The sequence below is a fragment of the Pseudopodoces humilis genome, chromosome 3 (assembly GCF_049639895.1).
Source record: "Pseudopodoces humilis isolate 2021_Gansu_Grassland_sample_001 chromosome 3, ASM4963989v1, whole genome shotgun sequence".
NCBI classification, from domain to species: Eukaryota; Metazoa; Chordata; class Aves; order Passeriformes; family Paridae; genus Pseudopodoces; species Pseudopodoces humilis.
Window position 1 is genome coordinate 44,478,863 of NC_142202.1, and position 22,745 is coordinate 44,501,607.

The following is a 22,745-nucleotide window of genomic DNA, read 5'->3' on the forward strand; positions in this document are numbered from 1 at the left end:
CAGCACAGATTGATCCTATACTGGATACAGTCTTCCTCATTTCTCTGAAGATACTGTAACCACACTTAGGAAGGTGCTGAATACCATCAGTTCCACAGTGACTCCATAAGGAGCTATTATTGACTGTCAGCACCTGGGATCATCAGGGTCAGCGTATCTCAAGCCAGGTGTTTGAAACCAAGACATCAAAAAACAGTGGGAATTTTAAAAATAGCATTAAGTAATGGAGTGGAGAAGAAGAAAGAGCAGGATCAGGCAGGCAGTGAGGAGCTGTGGCTGCAGCACAGACCCTTTTGCACTGAATCACGGACTGCAGGCTTGCAGCATTATCAGGGCTGTGCTACATGGCTTCCTTTCTTTATCTGCATGGGAAAAAAACAGCACAGGAAAGAAACAGCAAGGTATCTTAAGGACACTGCTGTTAGTGTTGTGCTGTGAAATTGTGCACATCTGTGTAAGAGATTCCAGTGTGAAATTCTTCTTTGACTAAGCAGGACAGCTACCAGATTCACCAGAAACACTGCAAATATTCCTGGGCTTTTTAGGATGTTTACTTTAAAAATAAAGCTAGAGTTCTACTGTTGTAATGCTGTAAACATCCTGTGTTCAGAAGCAGCATTTAAAGGCAGCTGATGAAAAGCAGTTGTGTCAAATTAAACATTCCTAATGATGGGAAGTTACAAATCTGCTATGTGGTTTGTCACTGTAAGCTACAGAGAGAAAGTTAAGCTGGTAAATCTCTCCAGTTAGACTGAGTGCAGTGTAATGGTCAGGAAAAGATGAATTAGGAAAAAGAATTAAATATAATCCTTTGCCATCTGTCTTTATTTTGCAAACCTACTTGACAGGATACTACTGAAATCTGCAGACATTTTTTTATCTGCTTCATGTAGCTGAAGAGCATTTGCCATACAGACTGGAATTAAAATGCTTCCCAATAACAGTCAGCCATCCCACTTATTGTCCTTGTTTGCTTTCCTTTTTTAAAAAAACAAACACTTAGTATTTTCACTTCAGCTGAGGCTGCACCATTAATTTTTGACCTCTCCCCTTCTGTAGGACTCAGAGCTGGGTGTTGAAGGCTAAATAGAGTTCACTATTGGTTTTACGGGGAAGCAAAAGGGCTGTTGAAATGTATGTACTACATTCTTCTCCAGCTTTCAGCCTGAAAAGCATATGTAGATCTGGAAGAAATGTGACAATCGGGAGAATGTCCATATGGTATCACAGTTTCTCCATAACAGTTTTTGTCTTTAGGTCTTCATCTAGCAAACCATGTAAACATGAGCTTATCTCCAAGCACACGCCTGAGTATTTTGCTGCCTCTGGATTTTATTGTACAGGGGATTCTACTGATAATGAACCAGATAAGAGGATCTACTACAGTGGGGAAAATACGCTGTAGCTTCTGCATGAAAATTTACCAGTGGCAACCCTGGGAGCCTTTAGTCTTTTTAAAGCCCCAGTGTTATTACTGGGAATAATACTACAGGAAGGGGGATAAAAAAACCAAGCAAATATAACCAAAGCATCCCACAAGGACCAAGCTAGTTCTTACTTACTTCCTTGGGAATACAGCAAAATGCTTTTTTTTTTTTTCTTTTTTTCTTTTTTTTCTTATTTTTGAGGGAAGAAAGGAGGAAGGAAGAAAGGACAGAGGCAAGAAGAAATTTCCCTTTATTTCCAACTCCTACATATTTTTCTTTGCAAATGTGAAGGTTTGCATGTCAGCATCCTTTCAGAATGCACGCTATGAAAAGCTTTGTAGCTCCTTGGCTTCAGAAAATAGAGCAGTGATGATTAGCTTTTCACAGATGAGCTAAAGTTAATTTGTCCCTTCTGGAAGTGTAGAGATAGCCTGCTAGGTACAAAATAGTTATCTTGGGTTTTCACATCACTGGAGGAATTTGTCAGGCACTGGTTGAAACCAAGGTTATTTCCTCAGTGGGAATTTAGATTATGAAAGGCCCATACCACTGCTGCCTTCCACCTCTCACAGTCTTTCACATCAACAGGGAGCAAGGGAAAACAGCTTTAAAATACTCTCCTTCATCTTCCATAGTACTTTAGATTACACTAGTTTAACAAACCTCACAAGGAATAAAGCGCGAATCTGTTGTGCTAAGATGTAATTTTCACATTTTGACTTGTGCATCTCACTTCAAAGGACTTCTTCCAAGTTTATTTTGAGTTTCCCATGCTAAAAATAAAGACACAGAACAAATCAGTTCAGTTTAGCTGAGAACAGCAGTTTTGGAATCATTAGGCAAGAAGAAGCTCTAGTGTTTTCAAAACAGCTCCTAATGCTGTTGTCTTTAATGGGGATGGCTAATCCTCCCTGCTTTCTCATATTCCCAATGATTCTCTCCAGGTGGAAGTCTGCCAGTTATTCTGCAAAACTCCTGACTCATTCCAACATCATTTAGGGCCGTCCTAATTGGTTGCAGGATATCTTCAAAGTCAGAAGAGGGCTCTTGTTTGATGCTATAAAAGGTTTGCCAAAAAGTTACAATCTCTTCTGTTTCTATAATGTACTTTAAAGATACTGGAATCAAAGGAAAAACCTCCAGATCAGCTAATTTTTAGAAATACCTCACTTCTACAATTTCATTATTAAGACGGTGGGTGTTACTTAAAATATTTTTCAATTATTAATTAATTCATATACCTGGGTCTTGCAGGTTTGCTTTGGGTTCTTTTCCTTCTGCCCATACATGAACAGTAAAAAGAAGTACATGTCATATTGCTACAACATTTCTTTTTTCCTTCACCCCTTAAATCTGAATCTTGTAAAAAATGATAATAGTAGTCTTTTACACATTTATGAGGTCTTCCATTAAAGTCTCTTTGAAGCATTTTATAGACAATAATGTATGAAGCCTCAAAGCACACTGCTGAGGTATTTATTACCATGTTTTTACACTCAGGAAAATGTACAATAATCACACAACTTCAAGACCACAGTAACTAGTTGTCGAGTTTTGGGTGAAAATAAATACTTCAATGGAACCCAGTATTCAGAAGCTGAAACATTTTTTAAAAGTGTGGCTCTCCTCTAGTAGCTGCCCAAAAATGAAGGCATCCAAAATAACTCTCCATCTTCAAGAATCTTGACATTAAGATGTTTTCTTCGACCTCCGCCTCCTGTCACTGCATCTAATTAGTTCTTTTTTTAATCGTGTTGCATAATTCTGAAACTTTCCACTGTAGAGGCATAACACTATATTGTAAAAACTTTGCTTTCTTAAAAAAATTTAAAAAAAAAAGGTCTTTTTCCAGAAGCCATTTTCTAGAAGCATTTGGCCTTAGCCTAGACCCCCTTCTAGTTTTCATTGTAATGACTGAATATATATCAATGCTGAGGAAAACCATTTCTTGGGAGGTTTTGCAATCTTTTTCACGGGAAACTGGTTTAATAACACTTGTTCATATTGGAGTTGCATTTGTAAGCCCACTCTAGGGATCTTTGACCATCTGTGCTTTTAAATAAATGGTGTTTTCAGATCATGGTGCAAAATCTTCCTCACACAGGCTCACAGCTTTTGGTTAGCTCTGCAAGGAAGCTCTCAGACAAACTATCGTAATACCTGTTCTAGATTTAGCCAAAATGCTAATCTTTCACATGAGATCCTCTCGCATACCCAAAAAGGCATATAGCTTTTGACAGTAAATGTATAAATGCTGGCTAGTTCCATGTTCTATACTGTAAGGCATTCTAAAATGTGCTGCAACAAGGAAAAACAAGTCTAAAAATAACACAGAGCTGTGTGTACGTTTGACTTTGTGTGTGGAAGAAGAATTTGGCATTTCTCATCTCTTGATAATTCTACGTAAATATGCCCAGTTTATATTATAGAAATACTTTCTCCACCTAGATGTTACTGAGGCAGATTCATCCTGGACTCTTAAAAAGAAACATTTGTGTAGATTCTAATTCGTGAATCACTGTTAATAAATAACTTGTTGCAGGAGATACTTGGTTAGTCATTGCTTGTGGTATGAAGTCCAAGCCAAATTCCTGTTCATCCTGTTAAGATCTGTAATACATAATTAAAACAGAGTCTGTTAGGTACAGGAAACAACCTACTTTTGTCAGCAAAATGTTCTTTCACTTTAGAAATGAAATTAACCCAAAATGTTGGGGTTAATGTTTTTTTAATCTTTAGAAAATCAGAGCAAACCTTTCCTTTATCCTAAAAAGAAAAACCCTCATCTGCCCATAAATCTGGTAGATACGTTTCAGTAAGGATTAGCAATACTGCTTTGTTCGGGGCCTCATAAGTGACAAAATAAACACAAGAGATGAAGGACGGGGGGAAGATAAAAATAAGTAATCTTGTCCTTAGAAAATAACCTGACTTTTTTCTCCTGCAATAGCAAAGGAAGCCCGGCAGATGGTAGAAGGAGACCACAGTGCTAAAGGAGAGCTCTTTGCATTGTGCTCGTTATAGACATTAGTCCTTAAAGGAAGTTACTGACTTATTTTTCATAATGCAATCTAAGTGTTTAAAACAAAAATAGGACCACGATTGTTTTGGCTATGCATTTTGAGTCCAAAAACCTCATGATTTTGACCAACATGGCAAATGTATTCTTTTTCATTGTGGAGCTGAGGCTTTGTTTTAAAGGCAATTGACATCAATGACAGTAAAAAAATCACTTAACCAATAAAAATGCTGCTGGCTGCCTTTATTTGCGAAGGTATTGTATTGTATTGTATTTCTTTTCTTCTAGTTTGTTTTTATTTTGGGGGGGGTGGTGGTTTTTTGAGGTTTTTTGTTGTTGTTACTGGGGGGGGAGTTTTTATTTGGCCAGCATTTTGATTTATTATTCAGGTGCTGCTGAAGATCATATCTGCATTACCCAAAGCCATAAAAAGAAGAAAAAGACATTACACTTTTCAGACCATATTTGCACTCTGAGTGACAAGACCCTGCAGAGCTCCCTATCTGCAGCAGCTTTCTGTCATGAGTGCCAGTGAAGACCTGGAATCCAGCAATATGTCTGCTCTAATCCTAAGAAATGTACAATTGGAGGCTGACATCTTGTTTTATCTGGTTCATTCTTTAAATATTCTCTCTCTCTCTCTAACTCCTATGTCTGGCTTATGTCATATCAAGATAGACATTAAACACCTGAGAGATGATCCAGATCAAAGGCACCCCGAATTTTCTCTGTAAAGGATCAACTGTTATATAAAAACTACCAGTGTTACTGCAATTTTGGTGACACTTTCAGTAATTAGAATGGGCTTCAGAAATGTGAGGACAGAAATGCTAGCAATAGGGAACCCCTTTTTAGGAGTGCTAGTGCAGAAGCACTGGATGACAGGCGGTAGCTCTGTCATCAGTGACAGCATGACACACCTCTTCCTACTCATCGTTTTGGCACCTAAATCCCACAACCACCCCAAGCATTTCTTGGCCGCAGCAGAAGACCCATAAAAACACATTCCCCAAATAGTTTTCAAACAACCAGGTTCATTTTATTACATCAGGTAGAAAATAAAAATGTTTGGATCTTTTTTTAATTAGTGGGCATCCTACTGTTTTTTGGGGGGCATGCGGGAGAGGGCATGTATCTCTTGCTGAGTGACGCCAAGTGGGCTTATTTTTTTGGTTATCTTTTGCAGGCTTGGTGGCCAGGTGCTCGAGTGCTCAAGCTTGAAAAGGTTGCTGTATGTACACTGTCTTCTACGGTCTTCAGGATGAACAGCAGTTGCTTATTCCTGCCCTCAGTACAGTTCCCTAAAATGATGTGTTTATAGGGTGCACTGCCAAGGGCCACCAGAAGTGTCACTCCTCCTGCTCTCTGCAGCAGGCAGGGAAGCCTGACTGCCCAGGGTTGTGCTCCCCTAGGGACTGGGACTCTGCTGCTCCCTGCCTCTGCTCTGCCTCCCACCCAGACTGCAGCTGCCTGCTACCTGCAGCTCAGCCTTTCCACGCTGCAGGTTTCTCCCTCCCTCTGTGCCTCCTGCGCTCCTCATTCACCGCTGGCTAAGGTGACATTATCCTCTGCCGGAATATCCAAGTCCCAAGTGGGAGCTTCAGTTTTGCAGCTTTAGTCACATTTGAGACCACAGCAACAGCATAACCTGTGAGAACCTTTACATATACATTCTTGATATGTCTCATTTTATAGCTGAAGGACTGGGCTGGAGGTTTTTGTTTGTTTAGTTTTTTTTTTCTCTTCACTTCTTGTGGGAGCAAGGCTATTTTCCTCTGTGGCTGAAGAGGCCGTTATTTCATGTCAGGGTACTGTAGTGCCTTGGGTGTACACCTGGAAGCAGCCTTCATTGTTGGAGTTGGTGTATTGTTCGCTTGTGAGCATAGATGACTGCGTTCTGCTTGAGCTCTTCAGCAGTGTATTTCTGGGGTATCACATCTATCCCTACAGTCACTGCTCTTTTGCTTTGATATGTGCCCTCTCAATTAGGTCTGCAGACTGCATATTCCACTGTTATCTCTGCGTCTCCTGCGCACAGCAACTTAATGTATTTGAGATTTCAGGGAAATACATATTTACAAATGTTGTATTACATGAGCAAGAACTTAAGTATTCAATAAAATAGTTTGCATCCCAGAACATGGTATTGTCCAGCAGAAATAATCTGATAAAAATACCTTGTCCTGCTGGTAGTTCTGTGAGGTCTTTATTACATCAGTCACGGGAGGCTTTGGCTTTCATGTGTTTCTTCTGTACATGCTTGCTTTCATTGCTGTTAGTCACATCAGTGATGCCACTGCTCACGGTATCAGGCGATGGAAGCAGATTGAGCTGGGTTTTCTGAGATTGTTTCTCCACTCAAGAACAGAGATGCCATGTACTTTCTTCATGTTCTTTGGCATTAGTAAAATTTAAGCATTTTAAGTGCTAATTTGCCATTTGGTGTCAATGCTGTGGTGGTAACTGAAGGGAGTCAATTTGAGGATGGATTGCAAGAAAGCAGATGTGTTCCACTGCATAGGATATTCTGCCTATTAAAGTACTTCATTGCTTTAAACTCACCCACTTGACTAGATGTCTGAGTAGCAGCCCAAATAGCCAAATTTGGGGCTGGGAGGCAAATCTGTGTTCTCCCTATGGGTGGTGGAAAGAGCAGTGTGCTTCCACTTTTCATTGCTGGTTGCCCTAAACACGGCACAACAGACCACCAGATGTTGGCTAGCCTCTGTCATATTTGGCCAGGACAGAGTATCTCTGGCATCCTCTGCATACACTGCAGATCCAGAGGAGAGCTGGACAATTCCCAAAGAAATTGTCCATTCCCTGCAATCTGGATATTGTGATTACCTTCAATCTGTTTTAGTAGATCTAGTAGTCTTGAAAATTGGGACATTTCCCTCTGCTTTCTGGCTTTTCTAATAGGAAAAAAAAAAATAAACCAACAAACCAAAGTTTCTGTTTGGAGGTATCTCCTGTTCTGCTGGAGATACTAAAATTAATCTGTAGCTTAGCAAGAGGAACATGTCTTTTTCTAAGGTATAGAACTGCTCACTACGAATATGTTATGTATCTGACTCTTTATTAGAAGTGGGATAGTTAGGTGTCTTTTTTTTCTCGTGGGTGATTGGTGTATTCTCTGATGATACCAGTTGTCCATATTGCATCTCTGTTGAGGAGCTGTATCAATGACTTGCACGTATGTGAAAGCTGTGGGAGAATAGCTGTCAGATAGGTTGCAAATCCCAACAGACTGTGGATGGAGTGTGTGCATCTGAGAGCAGGAGCCTTCTGTATGCTCTAAATTGCTGAGGCTGGTCCCGACTCTTGGGAGATCAACAGATGTCTCATACAGGATACTGTGTAAACAGTCCCCACACCAGGATGGTTTTATTCAGCTCTAGGTCTGTTCCCTGCCTCCTTCTAGCTGACAGATGAAGGTGGGATCATGGTGTGTCACAGCTTCTGCCACACGATCTCTGCGTCCATCCCCAGAACACAGCAGCCATTGCACTGATCCCTGAGAGTCCTTTGAACACATCTTACTGTCAGCACTGATACTCTACCACTTCACATCTGATCCCACTAGGGCTCACAACCATTTGTAGATGCTCTTCTCCTGGATGTGGTGAGGTAGTATCTTTCTTCCTTTCTTTCCCCAAAAGTTTTTGTCAATACCCTATGTACCATTAATGTCTTTGTTCTCAGCAAGCTGGATATTCCCCCATTTGTAGGAATTCAGTTGCACAGCTTTTTCCTGCTTGTGGAAGGTACTTCAGGTTTCAGAAAGGGGTAGGTTGTCTGGCATCTCAGCATCCATACTGCATGTGTGACTTGTTACTTAACACTACTTAAACATGTCTTCCTTTTCCATTCCCTCTACTCCTCCGATTATTTTTTCTTTTTATTCTGTACTCACTCCTGAAGGCACAAATTGAAAAGCTAGAAATAGATGAAGGCAATTGTATGCCTGGAAGACATCCTCCCCTTCAAACACTTCTTGATATTCCTCCCAACAGCTTTGTTGCAAGGATGCTAGTGAATATTGCCAGCGAGGCCCATATAATTTTTTTTTTTTTTTTTTAATTTATTCTGCCTCCATTGCCTGAATGAATTGTTTGCTTCAAACTTAAAGTGCCTGTGTGATGACATTTTACTGGATGCAGCCGGAAGTAGAGGATCTGTTGTTGCCAGCATCACTGATTCAACCTGCAATTTACTTTGCCTAATGGCATGGGGTCATTGCATTGCTTTAATTCAGCTTTGCATGGTTACAATTCCTTTCCCTCCTTGGCATAGCTGCAAGGAAGCCTTTGCATCCTAACACGTTCAGTAATGTCCTACTGTCTCCGTAGCATTCATTTTTCTAACTAAGTGCTGCTGCTGTCTCTTGGAACAGCTCAGAGTTTTGTTTTTGCCCTTTTGCACTATATTAATGCCATTGCTGTGCATTCTATCACATGCACATTTTTCTCACAGCACTAAAGGTCTTCCCTGATATCTTCTGCTTCATATTTATGCATTTGCTTTTGGTATTATTTTATGCTTGTCAGTTCTACCTTTTGCCCCACCTACACTCTGCTTTGCAGCAGCTTTAGACACTCCTATAGTATACTATCAGTGAGGACAGCTTTTCTTTCAGCAGTCTCATTGCACTTTTTTCCCACTTACGAATCTAACACTAATTATTTCAGGTTTAAGACTGCATACTCGCATGAGTCAGCCATTTTCTGCACAGTTTGGCAGCATACCAATTTATTGTTTCTCCAGCTTCTTGATTACACAACTGTGGGGAAGATACTTTCCCTATGTGTCATTTTTCTGAGGACTGGAAATGCTTCTGAGACATTTCTAGGATTTTGCATGGAGTTCTTCCAGTCTGCAGCTGGTGTACATCCAGACACTGCAGAAACACATGGGAGTTACAGCCCAGTACAGCTAACAGGAGGAATGGGCTTCTTTTGGCTTCCTGCTTACCCAGCCCCGCAGCAATGGGTTACATACCCCATGTCACTCTAAGGAACACCTACCAGAGCTACTGCCAATACTTCCTCTTTTCTTTTCTGCAGCTTTGGGGCAAGAACCTGCTATGAATCCATGATGTTGTTTTCTCTGTACTTCTGGGTTTTGGGGAAGTGCAGTGCTGTCTCCTTTTTTCCAGTCTTCACAGCTGCCTATGACACATGGGTGCTTAATCTCTTTTGCCACAATATCCAGTGTCCACTCTGGCACTGAATATGAACCTGAGGGAGAGCCAGGGAGCCAGTGCTGGTTGATGATTCTTATCTTCACCCCCTTTACCTCCTGCTCTGGGAGTGCTTCAATAGCAAGGAACTCTTCCCTGCTTTCCAGCAGAGCTACCTTCTCTTCTGGAGCTAACACAGCCTCTCCCAAAAGGAAATTGCCAGGTCTTACTTTGTTGTGCCAGGACAGACACTAAGTAGTCAACTAGGGAAGGACTGCTGTAATGGAGACTGTGGATTTTGTACAGGAGTCCAAGCAAGAGACAGCTGTGCAGTCTGAAAGATGATCAGAAGATAAAATGACAAAGGCTGAATTTCTAAAGACATTATACTGCCAATTAAAAGTCTGAAATCTTCCTGGCTTGCCCTGCCCCAGAAATTCAGATCAAATCATTCACTGAGCTGTTCCCACAAAAGGAGCTGGAAATTCAATAGGTCACATTGTCAGCTAGAATAAGTCCACTGACTCCAGGGGAACTACTCCACTTTCTGTCATCAGAGAACCTGGCCCCATGACCACAAGCTTCAGATTTTCCACATGGCTGTTTCTTTGGGATTTACATCATCACCCTGCACAACAAGAGTTCAAGGTCACAGTGAAGAAGGATTTTTAAAGAAGCAAAACAAGAGATCCAAAAAACCCTCAAGTTCATGCTGTGCTTCCACAATACCACCTGGTTTAGTAGACCTGTGCATCAGTATCTTCCTCAGGTTCCATGTGATTGCTGCCATATCTCAGTGCTGAGTCCTTCAACTCAGGACCAGAAATGGTGGAGGTCAAGGACCCACAGAGCAGCTGTGCTATGACTTTGCTTCTTGCCAGCCCTATCCCATCTATGATACAACACTTGTGGCATCAAGGTACAGATAAGGAATGCCTTAAAAGTGTTAGTTTCCCTTATTGTTGTCTCCTAACCTGCTCTTCATTAATACAGAAAGGAATACCTTATATCTCAGTCTTACAGTAAGAACTCAAATAATAAAATAACACATAGGATTTCTAGGATGAGCAATGCCAATGAGAACAAGCTTTAAAAATTCTGCCTGAAATTTCCAAAGCACGACATTCACCCCCAGGCAGAAAGCCTGCAAACAGTTCTGTGTATCAATTAAGAGGTGCTAAGTCACTTCTTCAGCCTCATGTGGGCTGCTCCATCAGTGAGATTCAGCTAAAAATCAGTTAGGAAGAAGAATGTCAGTGCTGCTATGAAGAAGAATGATCATTACCTAACACACCTATTCTTGCAAAGGCATGAGTTCAGTAATTTACTGTGTCTTTCCTAATACTGACTACTGTGATATTATAAGCTATATATCATATTAACAAAATAAGAGCTTTGGTGTTATCCCTTCCTGTCCTCTGCTGTCATCCCAAACCTTTTATGTCAGGACTGAAAATCTAAACTGTTTCAAAACTGTCAGAACAGCAGGGGTAAAAACTCTTTAAAATGAGGTACTAATTATTAATGTGAATGCTTTTCACATCCATCTCCTACTAACTATCTCAGTGGAATGATTCAGTTGAACATTGCTCAGTGAGAAGATCCATTTCTCATACTTCTTTAATTTTTTATCCATTTGTAATGTTTCCCAAGACCTAGCCAGCAATAAGACAGCAAAGAAATTGCCCAAGGCATCCTCTTAAAGAAGCAGTATGGGCTGGGTTTTGTTCTGCCACAGATTAGTCTAAATTGGTAGTTATTCCATGATGTCAGTGAAACTGAACTGCCGAAATGCAGAGGCGAATCTGGCCCCATGATCTAATTCCATGATGAAATTGCTAGTGTAAATAAATGACTGCTGCTGTTCAGTGCTTTCCCCCCCACTCCCCAAAGTGCTCTAATGAATAATGAGTTTTATGAATAAGCTTTAATGAATGACTGAATACATTTTAACGGCCCAACTAATAAGACTGTAAGTTAGAACACTTTCCTTCACACTTTCCTCCACTGCCTTCCTTTGCTTCCTTGAACCAGAGAATTGCCCTTTTAAACTACCTGTCAATCCCACATACAATTACCACATCCCAAAAGGTGTTATCAAACGGCAAAAGTGGCCACTTTTTAATTCCGGGAAAGACATTACATATTTGTTTTAAACGTCTAACTCAGGTTTCAAAATGCAAGTTGCTGAAACAGAACAAACCTCTAAGCATTTATTCCTTCCTTCCCTCCGCCCCCCAAGATTAAAATCCATTCATTTCAATCAAGTCATTCAGAGGAAGGCTGTAAAATGAATTACATAATTAGACACTTAATACACTGCATATGGAATTTTAATTTCAGATGAAAATCAGAGAGGCTTTTCTAAAGCTCTTCAGTGAGAAAAAAAAATAGTGGTATTTGAAGACAGCTAATGCTTTTCAGTTTAGCGCTCCTTTTTTGTCTGAGTTCCCTATTACTCTCAGCATTACTGAATAAACCTTCTTGACTTCCATCAGAAGAGGCAAATATAGCCTTACAGAGGGAAGAAGCCAGGAAGACAGTCAGACTAAGGACGTAGTTTTGCCAGGTTACAATTCAATCACAAAGAACGAAGTGACTGCTTCCTCTGACTGAATCCTATGGGAACCAGTTTGGGGACAATTTTCTGAAATGTCTTCCAAGAGGCTGAAGCACAAAAGTCAGAAATGAAGGCACCTTCAGTTGGATCTGTACTTCTGAAAACACTCACTCAGATACCTGAAGTCATATGAATAATATGTATCTGATCCAGAAACAGTTTTAACCAAACACCTGATGACCAACAGTGGGATTTTATGGCTGCAGCCTAAATAGTAATTGAAATTAAAAAAAAAAACCAAAACAACAACCCAACCACCCCACAGGAGATCTAGAAGGCAATTGGACAGTTTGCTATCTGATGAACTTCACTGTCTCTGTAACCAGTTCATCCTGTTCAATCCTGTTGGCCACTCATTTCTGTCCTGCTTGTGTTGACATATTCTGCAGGCTTTTAACCACGTTACTGAGTCAGGCAACACCAGAAGATGACCCATTAGCCTATGAGATTAAACAAGAAACGCTAAACAGGAGATAATAGTCAAAGGGGAGGGAATGGGAACAAGTCAACATTACTCAAGGGTTAGAAAGATGTTCCAAAATGTAATCTGTGTTCATTACCTTGAGTAAATATACAGTCAACCTCCATTTGCACAAGCCCTGATCACATGAAGTAATAATTTCAGGGGGAAAAAACCACATTCCACCCGTGTGGAATTTGTGCAATGAAATACTCTTCCCCACATGTGCTTCTCCCAGACTTTGGGAGCAATTTTATTTACCTGCATTACTTTCACTGCTCGCCGATGACTTTCAGATCCATCTGCCATACCACAGGGAATGCAGCAAGAAGTACAATGATTCTGCTGTGGAAAAAAAGTCCCAAGAAAACTTTGGAGACAGAAGGAATGATTAAAGTATTGAAATCCTCTGGCATTGATCTGCATTCCAAATTACCTCAATCGTACTACCCTCTTTCCTGTTTTGCTTTGTTTTGTTCTTTTTCTGAAGGCCAAAACAACTGTATTAAAAATATGCTTATCAGTATAAGTTCATAATATTTCTGTTCTTTTTTTGTTTGGATTTTTTTTTTTTCAAGGGTTGAACTAAACTTTGTAAACCTGATTTGCTCTGTGAGTTGCATGTGAGAGGTTTTTTTCTTATTTTGGTCTAGAGGGGGGCTGAGGAGGAACTTCCTGATTTTAATGGAAACCTTTGAGGGTTCCCTCATCCTACATCATGCCAATCCCATGCACTTTACTAGATGCATAATTCAAGTCACTGCAACATTATTCTCAGCCTAGGCTGGCATACATCACTGATGGTGGAAAAATCAAAAGCAAACCTGCCCAAGAAAGCAGAAGAAAACCTTTATGGAGATTTGCAGCATCTAAACTCTAAAAGGTTGTGGGGCTGTTTTCCTGAAGAGTTGCTCTTGTTGAACAGGAGGAGCGCAAAGTCTTGTACCACAACTGGCACACACGAGATAAAGATGTGCTCCAAAATCTTGGCTCTTTCTTCCATGTCCCATAGGCAGTTAGAAACAACAGGGTTGTTATTTTTTTGGGGAAGAGGTATGGGCCTTGCAAGACTACTGGAAGCCCCTTCCCAGAACACTTGTCAAGGAGCTTAGGCCAGCAGCTTAGAGTCACATGCCATTCTTTCACTTTGATTGCTACAGAGGATTGATTGGGAAAGAGAAGGGATCTGTCTGGTTTTTCCAGTACTCCAGCTCAGCCTCCTGGGGACCTGATGCTGAGGCAAGAGCCATTGCTCTGATCCTTTGTGTAACCAGGCTGCTGGCCTTGGACCCTGGCACCCTGTTATCCTCTGGAGCCCCACCACCTCTCACCTGGCAGCTCTGCAGTACAGTCCCCAGATGTTAAGCATCAGACCTCACACTGAAATGCAAATGTTTCATTTTTAGATGTTTATGAAGGTTCCCTCACAGCAGCTCTGGCTTCATATAATGCTCAACAAAACACAACAGCAAAGGCCTGCAGATAGCTGAGTCATCTCACTGCAGGGTTGAGTTGTACAAGACCTCCAAAATCATCTTTTCCAGCCTGAGCAAACACAGAGCCTAGAAATTTTGGACATGTAGTATTATAAAAACTTATTGAAATCCATCTCAGAGTGTCTTGTTTCCATGCACCACTTTTTTTCTCCCTTAATTATTTGATGTTTTCAGCCGCAGGAAACACCCCCCTGCCCTTGGAACTAGAGCAACTGTGTCACAGGGATCACAGTCCCTTTAAAGTTCATGTGGTTACAACATTGCTGTCCCACTTCTATCACAAACAGTGTCACTGCACATCTGGTCTGGCTGTGCCTGTTTTCCGCATACCCTTTCCTGCCCAGGGATCACCTTGAGCAGATGTCGCCCTCCATCCAGCGGCTGGTGAGCAGCCACGGTGGCACCGATCCAGCGAGGGAAACTGATGAGCCATCATGTTTCCCCATCCAGTGCCAGCAGGGCCCTGGCTTGATTGCCTTCTTTAAAATGTTGCTTCCAGATGGAAATTCCCACTTGGAGAAAACTCTCTAAAAGGCACGTACCCATAGGAAATTACTGGGCAAACACAAGAAGAGGAGTCTGTTTATGTCTCTAAAGCCTGTGTCGGCACTAATCTGACTCCAGGCCTCATTATTCCTGTTGTGCTCACTGCAATAGCTTACCCTGTCAACAGGAGGATGTATCAGGGCAGCCAAGCACTGACTGACTCAGCACAGTCACAGCTTAAGAATTCCCTGAGGATGGGTGGACAGAAGTCAGCATGGAGGACAGAGTCACCAGTGTTCAGCTTAAAATGGCTGCAGGGGGAAGCTCTCCTACAAAATACAATACAGCAGCTGGCCAATTTAAACTCTTTCTCACAGCCACAACCTTTCTCTCCTTCTAGACAAAGATGAGAGGCTGTTTCTGTCTGACTGGTGTTTAACACTCCCTGACTGTGTGAGATGCAAGAGTCATGCACCATGGCAACATGAAGGTACAACATGCTGCTTTCCCACAGCACTGAGTCTTGAGCTACAGACCACGCTTTCCACATTTGCAACACACTTTCTGAGTGGGTCAGACCCACAGACCTTCTCTGCTCCCCTCCACACTACAGACCTGCAACAACGTCCTAATACTCCTGCTTATGAAGGCAACAAATAAAAAACCTTGTGGTATATCTTCTACAATAAACACACTTCTCATAATGGCAGGTGCAGACAAAAGAGGGAGAGAAGGTGGATGAGGTTCTTTGAACACTGCTTAGCTGGGAGGACATTATTTCTGCATGTTTTCCTGAGCCATCAATTCAAAAATGATGCTTTGAGTGGGATTTGTCTCACTCTGCTCTAGATATCTACATCTGAGCAAGTCACCTTGCATATTCAATGCAGAGAAACAGGCATGTCTGGGGTGTGAATCATCTGATTTACTTTATGCATCTCCTTTAGACTAAGATGAATCACACCCCAGAAGTGCTTATTTTTCTCTATTGACTATAAAGGGAATCAAGATGAGTACTCAGATAGAGACACCTACATTTGGTCAGATGACTCTTGCCCTGCACCTGCTGAGACACAACATCAGGTAACATCCTTCACACAGGCAATCATTTCTCTCACTCCATCACTCACCCATGCCAAAGCCTACAACCAAGACAGCAGTTCACTCAAGATCCCACTCCAAAATCTGCTACATATCCAAAGCCAGGGATGCGAACATCAGTCTTTACTACAGAAATTAATAGAGGAAATAGGTGGGAAATGTATTACTGTATTGAAGGAGGCCCCAGAATGGAAGGGTAGAATTGAAGTAACGTGCCTGGAAGGAATTACCATTATTGGCATAGAGGATGGGATCCTATTAAAGACACTTAGTCCAGGGTGGGGTCTGGGGAACATAAAAATTTCCATTGGCAACTGCAACAGCAGGAATCACAAATTTTTAAAAGATAGAAGTTATCAACTATTAGTATTTTGAATTTTTCACAAAACCCAAGAAACAAGGAGAAGGAAGTATCCATTTGGAGAACACCTGCATTCATCCCTACAGGGCTCTGCGAAGGCAGATGTAGTTAAGGCTGATTCCTACTGCATTTACAACACTGAAGACCTGATGTGCACAGAGCTCAGAGTACTGGCAGGTTCTCCTGTTGGCATAGCCTTCCACTTACATGAGAGTGGCCATGCCAACCAGTGATCAGTGGCCTGCATCCTTACAGCAGATATCCATTTCAGTCCATAGCCAACCTCAGCCTGTGAATTTCCCTGAAGTTTAGCCCTGGTTCACTTATACCCATTCCACATTTGTATGATATTCTTATTTACCTTCTTTTATTTCTTACCTTCTTTTATCATCAGCCATGTGCTGCTTGTATTTATTGCAGGCAAGCTGGTTGGAGGATTTCATTGAGAACCAGCTCGTCCCATGAGCACAATACCCGGCACATACTGTGCTTTTTCAGTGAAATCAGTTAGAAACAGTACCTTGCTTGACAGAGCACTCATTACCCACAGAACTGTTTCCTTGACCCATCAGGGCAAGTTCATAGACATCCTATCTGGATGTCCTCAAGGTTCAGAAATTTCCCCGTCTCTTGTCCTGTGCTGTCAGAGGTGTCCAAAAATACAGCATACACTCCTCACGTGAGGCACGTACTGGCCAGAAATAGCCAGTGTTTCCATTCAGCATGCCTATCTGCCCTTTGGTCTCCCAAGCATTCACTATACCCACATTCTGCAGCTACGCAAGGAAACATTCATTTGCTCTTTGTCCTGGCCCAAGTCTCCAGCAAGAGATTTCCTAAGCTGGGGCATGGGAGGACAAGCTGGGTTTCTTCAACTGACATATGGGAGTCATAGCACTGTTGATATCCATTAGCACAGACCTATGAAAAGTTCAGGACAAACGTGAATTTTGGATAAACACAAACAAGGCAGATTTTTATAACATGTATGAAGTATTAAAAGATTCTTTTATTTTTATAAAGACAATTCAAAACATCTGGAATCTCAAATAAATCTCTGTACCCACTGTTTTAACCCAAACTCCCTGATATTTATGGAATTTTCCCTGCACTGCATTCTGAGCAGAGCTGACAGGCTGAGGTGGACCAGGCTTCTCTCCTGTGTTAGAAGAAACAGCTGAATACAGAGCACCTGCTTTGGGCAGACAAACACAGTTAGCTGACAAGCCAATTTTTAATGGGAATATTTGGCCGAGTATCCATCCCAAAACCAGGCGTGAATTTCTAAATACTCTGGCATCACAAAAGGGACATGTGATACCTTTGTTTATGGGCCCAGCACAGCTCCTCCTCTGCTACCATAACATCTGTCACCCTCCCTGTGCAGCTTATGAGTTGGCTCACCTGTAGGTGACTCATTTCAAACTCTACTCTGAAAACAAAAGCCTCAGTGCCGGGTCTTCAGATACACTAGCTGTTGCCAGAGCTATCTTTCCACAACAATTGAAGCCAAAGCAACAATGTCCTTCAGATTGCAACCTGAGGACCTGTGCGTACCATCAGAAAGCCACACTTCCCTAACTCAGTATTTCCTCGGGCTGCCACTGACTTTCTCTGCTTACCACAGCAGGAAGTTGCACCATATGACACCTGCCCAGAATACTGAGCATTTGGCTTAAAAAGCACAAAGTCATGGGGAAACAATGATGAACTGTAAATCACTGTGGAATCCAGTCCCCAGGGGAATACCTGCAGACAGCCTAGCAAATTGGTATGGATGTACATTAGCTTGCCAGACTGCATCCAGGGCTAATTTAATGGAGTATTGCTGCAGCACAAACAGAGGAAAGATACTGCCTAGTCCTCCAGCATACAGTTTCAGTGATCTGTTTCAGAATATCGCAGAGCAAAACTAGTCCTATTAAGTTGGCATGCTTAAATGAGGCAAAAGAACACGATGTGTCAAATCTGTGCCAGCCTCTGAGGATCGCTTGCTTCAGACAGATTTAAAAGCTGGTCAGCACAGCCTCTGAAGCTTTTCATCCTGGCATCATGCATGGGAAAAGGACATAAAATATTGAATTTATTTGGGGCTTTGTAGATCATTTATCAGTGCCGTGAGGGTATTTCTGCATTAACTGAGGTCAATGGCAAGGCTCCTACTGCCTTCTTTGGGTGCATAGGAGCTCAGGGAGTGTTGAACTGCACTCAGAAACAGGGAGGAAGCGCTATTGGAAAGCTGATAGGAAGTGCAGAGCTCAAGGGCAAGCTGGCACCCACCTCCTTCAGCTGCAGCTACTTGGTGACCGTAAGCAGTACTCTTGAACAGCAGATGTCCTAGGGATTCAGGTATCACTGGGATTATCAAAGCCTAGCTCTTGGTGGTACAAAAGACCTCAACTTGCAGCTTTCTGGGACAAGGAGAAAGTTAATTCACAGAACCATAAAAATTCAAACCTGTTCAAGAGCTGACCTTCATTCAACAATCTTTTTGAATAATGACACAAGCAGTCAGGATAGACAATTGTGTTTTCAAGGCTCTGTTTCTAAAGGTTTTGCTATGCATTTAACTTTACCTCAGAAAACACTCTTTGCAGCAGACAGGAGCCTTGTGTTATATATAGAAATACGTGATAGTAATAGACAGAGAGGAGCCACAGGGCTGCCTGTAGGAGGGGTCAGGGCTTTGAAGTCAGATGCAGGACTCATCGCACTTGGTAAGAAATCTGGGGTCCATAGCAGGTGAATGGAGGCAAGGAGGCGATCCTTGGAGGGGTGAATTACAAGTGCTGTCTCAGAGAAGGAAATTTTTCACTTCCCTTTGCCTTCCCCACAGTACTGATCCTGCTGTGGGGGCTTCTTCTACCTCAGCCCCTTGTCCCTGCAGCACAAAGGCAACCTCCCTCAAGAAGGGAACCGCAGTTCTGTGCTGGTCTCTGCAGCAGCCAAGAGGCAAAAGCAGCTACAGCTGGGATCAGTTCTGCTTCTGGCATCTGTGTTCAAGCCCAGCTGCTCAGCTGGGGCCTTGCTCCTGCCTCTTGCCAGGCTGGTAACCTATAGCCAAGCGCCCCTGGGTTTGCACATCAGTAGTCTCCAACATATGACCCTGTCCCAGTTTTGGGTCACCCTCATGAGTCACTTTTCCTATCTCCCTCTTCCAGCTCTCCCAGCAGAGTGGCAGCACGGGGCCAAGAGTAGAACCCATCATTATCTGGCTCCAACCCAATGAGCAGCAGGCTCTGCGAGGGAAGCTGGGGTGCAGACCAAGCAGCTGAGCTTGGTTATCTCCATGTGGGATTCAGGTGCCGTGAGGTTAAGGGGAAAGCCAGTTCTGCCGGCACTCTGAGACAGCGGAAGGTATGGCTGCTCCTCCCTAGGGATGCTGCTGGAGTGGGTACTCCACGTTCTCCCGCTGGTCTGAGTCACTCGTCACCTGTCTGTCACGGGTAAAGCTGGTCATGAGAACTGGAGCCCGGGGAGGCGGCAAAGTGTAAGGACAAAGTGTAAGGACAAAGCAAAGTGTAAGGACAAGCAGGCACGGGGATCGGGCAGGAGCGCCAGTTCCCTCACGAGTGGCTGCGTGCATCAGGCAAACAGTGCCTCACCTGAAGGGCTCAGCAGCTTCCTGGCTGCTAACACGGGCTGTCAGCTCGGGAATTGCCCGGGAATCTCCCTGGTGCCCTGCAGCGCTGGCCCGGCCGCGGGCAGGGAGGGCCGGCACTGCCCGGCCCCAGCGAGCGCCTCTGCCCCGGCTGCTGCAGGAAAGCGCTCGCCCCGGGGGCTGCGCGGGAGACGGATTCCAGCGCCGGGGTCAAATTCCTCGAGCGAGGGATCTGGAAGTCCTTCAGTGCTGGCTAAAGGCTGCAGACTAACAGAGCTCTCTGTCCCCTCGGCAGAAGCGAGATCCAACCAGCAGAGTGGTTTTCTGCTCGGTCAGTAGGTTGCGTGATAGGCATACAACAGCGATAAATTATCATGAGCACTTTGTAGTGCTCCTTGACCAAAATTATGTTACTCGCGAAGTGATTTCTTACAATTACTTATTTGCTCTCTCTTCCCGAGCTATTAAATTGCAAGTCTGTGATTAATTACTACAGCAAACTTTAAATTGTCACCTAAGAACAAAAGGTCTTTTTGATAGCAGATGTTTACTTTCAGCTGAAAGGGCACACGCTCAAATTTTGTTCAGCGTATCTTACTTGCATTTTAATTCTTCGAGTTGAAAATATCATTTGGCTGCACGGAGAAGCAGAAAGGTGAAAATGTCATTGGATAGAACCTCAGACTTTTTCTCACAACTGGCACTTACAAATGTCTTCCGAAAGCTAGAGGTCACTGCGCACACAGTCCCACAGCTTTCGGGCATTAACATGAAGTTATTGTGTGGAACTGGAATTCCTACAGCAAGGTCAGATAGTTTATCCCAAATGTTAGCAAATTCCAACAACTGATCTAACACAGATGCCTTCACTCCCTCCAGTGGGATGCTCCGGAGGCAGAGGAGTGGTTTTGAACAGGGCTGCTGCTTCCTCTGTGCATCCAAACGGCAATCCCGCTGCGGATGGGCTTTGTGCTTCACCCAGATCTGACTGTAACTGCTGTGACCCTCCCCACAAAGGTATTAAGCCTCATCTACATAGGTATATAATTTTTTAATACATAGGGCAGCAGGAGACACTAGCTGCGCTGTCACCTAAGTGTTTCTGGAAGAGGAAAAAGAGCTATTCAGCATTAAAGATTCAGGAATGTCTGTTGACATATTAAGGAAACAACCTCGGGGGACAGCTGACACGGCTCCAAGAAGCATTACCAAGGGAACAGTGACGCAAATGTCTTCCATTTTTACAGGCTGGCAGCTCGCCAGGTTCCCTCGCCTGATGGCTGATGTAATGCTAATCCCTATCTGGGTTAGCGCTCGGATATCAACCACAGCAGCTCACTGTGCTGCAATCAATATAGCACACTTTTTATAGAAGAGCGTATAAAAAAAAATCTGCTCTAATCTACTAGGAATATGTACAGTAGAGTAACAGCAGGGGAAATTTAATGGCTAGCCTGGAGCTCACCCAGCGTGTGCTTTTGCAAGCGTGCACGTGTGCGCGCAGGCTTGTACACAAACCCATCTACACCTCAAATAATGGCAAGTCCAGGCGAGGGCCACACATTGAGAAAGGGCTGGCTGTTCATCACGTACAAGAAGAGCCTTCCAATTCCTTTACTAAGTGATGTAATGGCAGAGAAAAACAAGCAAAATGGGACTGGAAAATAAAATGGGTTATCAGTCATAGCATGGAATAAAATGGATGTTTCTGTTTTAATGACAACATTGCTCTCTCTGTGAGTACCAGAGGGCTCTGTGGGGATTAAGGAAGCCTTACAGCACACCTCTGCAGGGTAGAGAGCACTGAGTCAGCGTGAAGGACGCGCAGTGGGTCAGTAGCTGTCAAAACCCACCAGCTCCGCAGTCAGTGTGCAAATTCCTTCACAGTGCCACCAACACCAGCACCTTAAGACAAAAAAATGAGCAGGAAAGGAGTCCAGAGATCCCGAATTACCGTGCAATTATCTGAGGAGCAATTTGGCTTCCTCATAAAAGAAGAATTTTGAAATCCTGAGCAATTTCCAGTTAATATAGTCCTGGCTTTATACCATCTACCATGCAAAACCTTTCCGCTGCTTGACTGCACCTAAACTACTCAAGAGCACTGGTTTGCCGTGAGCTGATAGTGCAGCTTCCTGCTTCAGCACTCCATTTCCTGCAAGGGGTAACCCCCTGTCAGTTTATTTCACACGATACTGGTGTCATAACTATGAAAGTACCTAAGGGTGTTCTTGTCCCAGATAAAATTTTAGGATAAAATCCATGTGTAACAAAGTAAATGAATTCCAGCCTTATCCCGTGCTTAACTAGTGTGATGAGGAATTATGCAGGACAATACATTGTTTCTTTCTAGTCCCCTCTTTATCAGGTAATATTTAAGGGAAAATTAAATAAAATACTACTTAAAAATATAAGCTGATATTCCAATAATATTCTAGTCCTTGGGTAAACTCCTGGCAGATGTGAGAAGAACATTAACCACATCATTCAGGGTTTCCAAAGAGGGTCAGCTTCACAGAACTCCCAGCCTGGAAGCTGGGTTGGTATTTTGGGAAAATCCAGTTACATGGCCTATGGAGATTAAAAAGGCAATACTCTCAACCCCATCTTTCCCCAGGCCACACTCAAGACAATATTTCTACAGCAGCTGGTGTTGACTGGACTGAGTAACTGACCCTACATTTCACTTCAGCAAAAATGAAGGAAACCCATGTCCATTCATGTTAAGCCATTCCTACTCAAGCAGCACATGGCATAAAGCTGCCCTGAGATGCTCACCAGCACTCAGCTGCAACCTCGCACATCCGTCAGGAGTTCCCTTGTATTTCTGCCTCCCTTTAGCCAGGAGCTGCCAGGGCACAGCGCTGTTTGTGGCTATCCCTCCCTCCTCTGCTCCTCCTTCCCCACCTGCAGAGTCCTGGACACAGCAGCAGGAGCTTCAGGAAGGGCTGACTGTGGGAGTGATGTGGGGGCAGTGGTCTGTAAGAGGGTT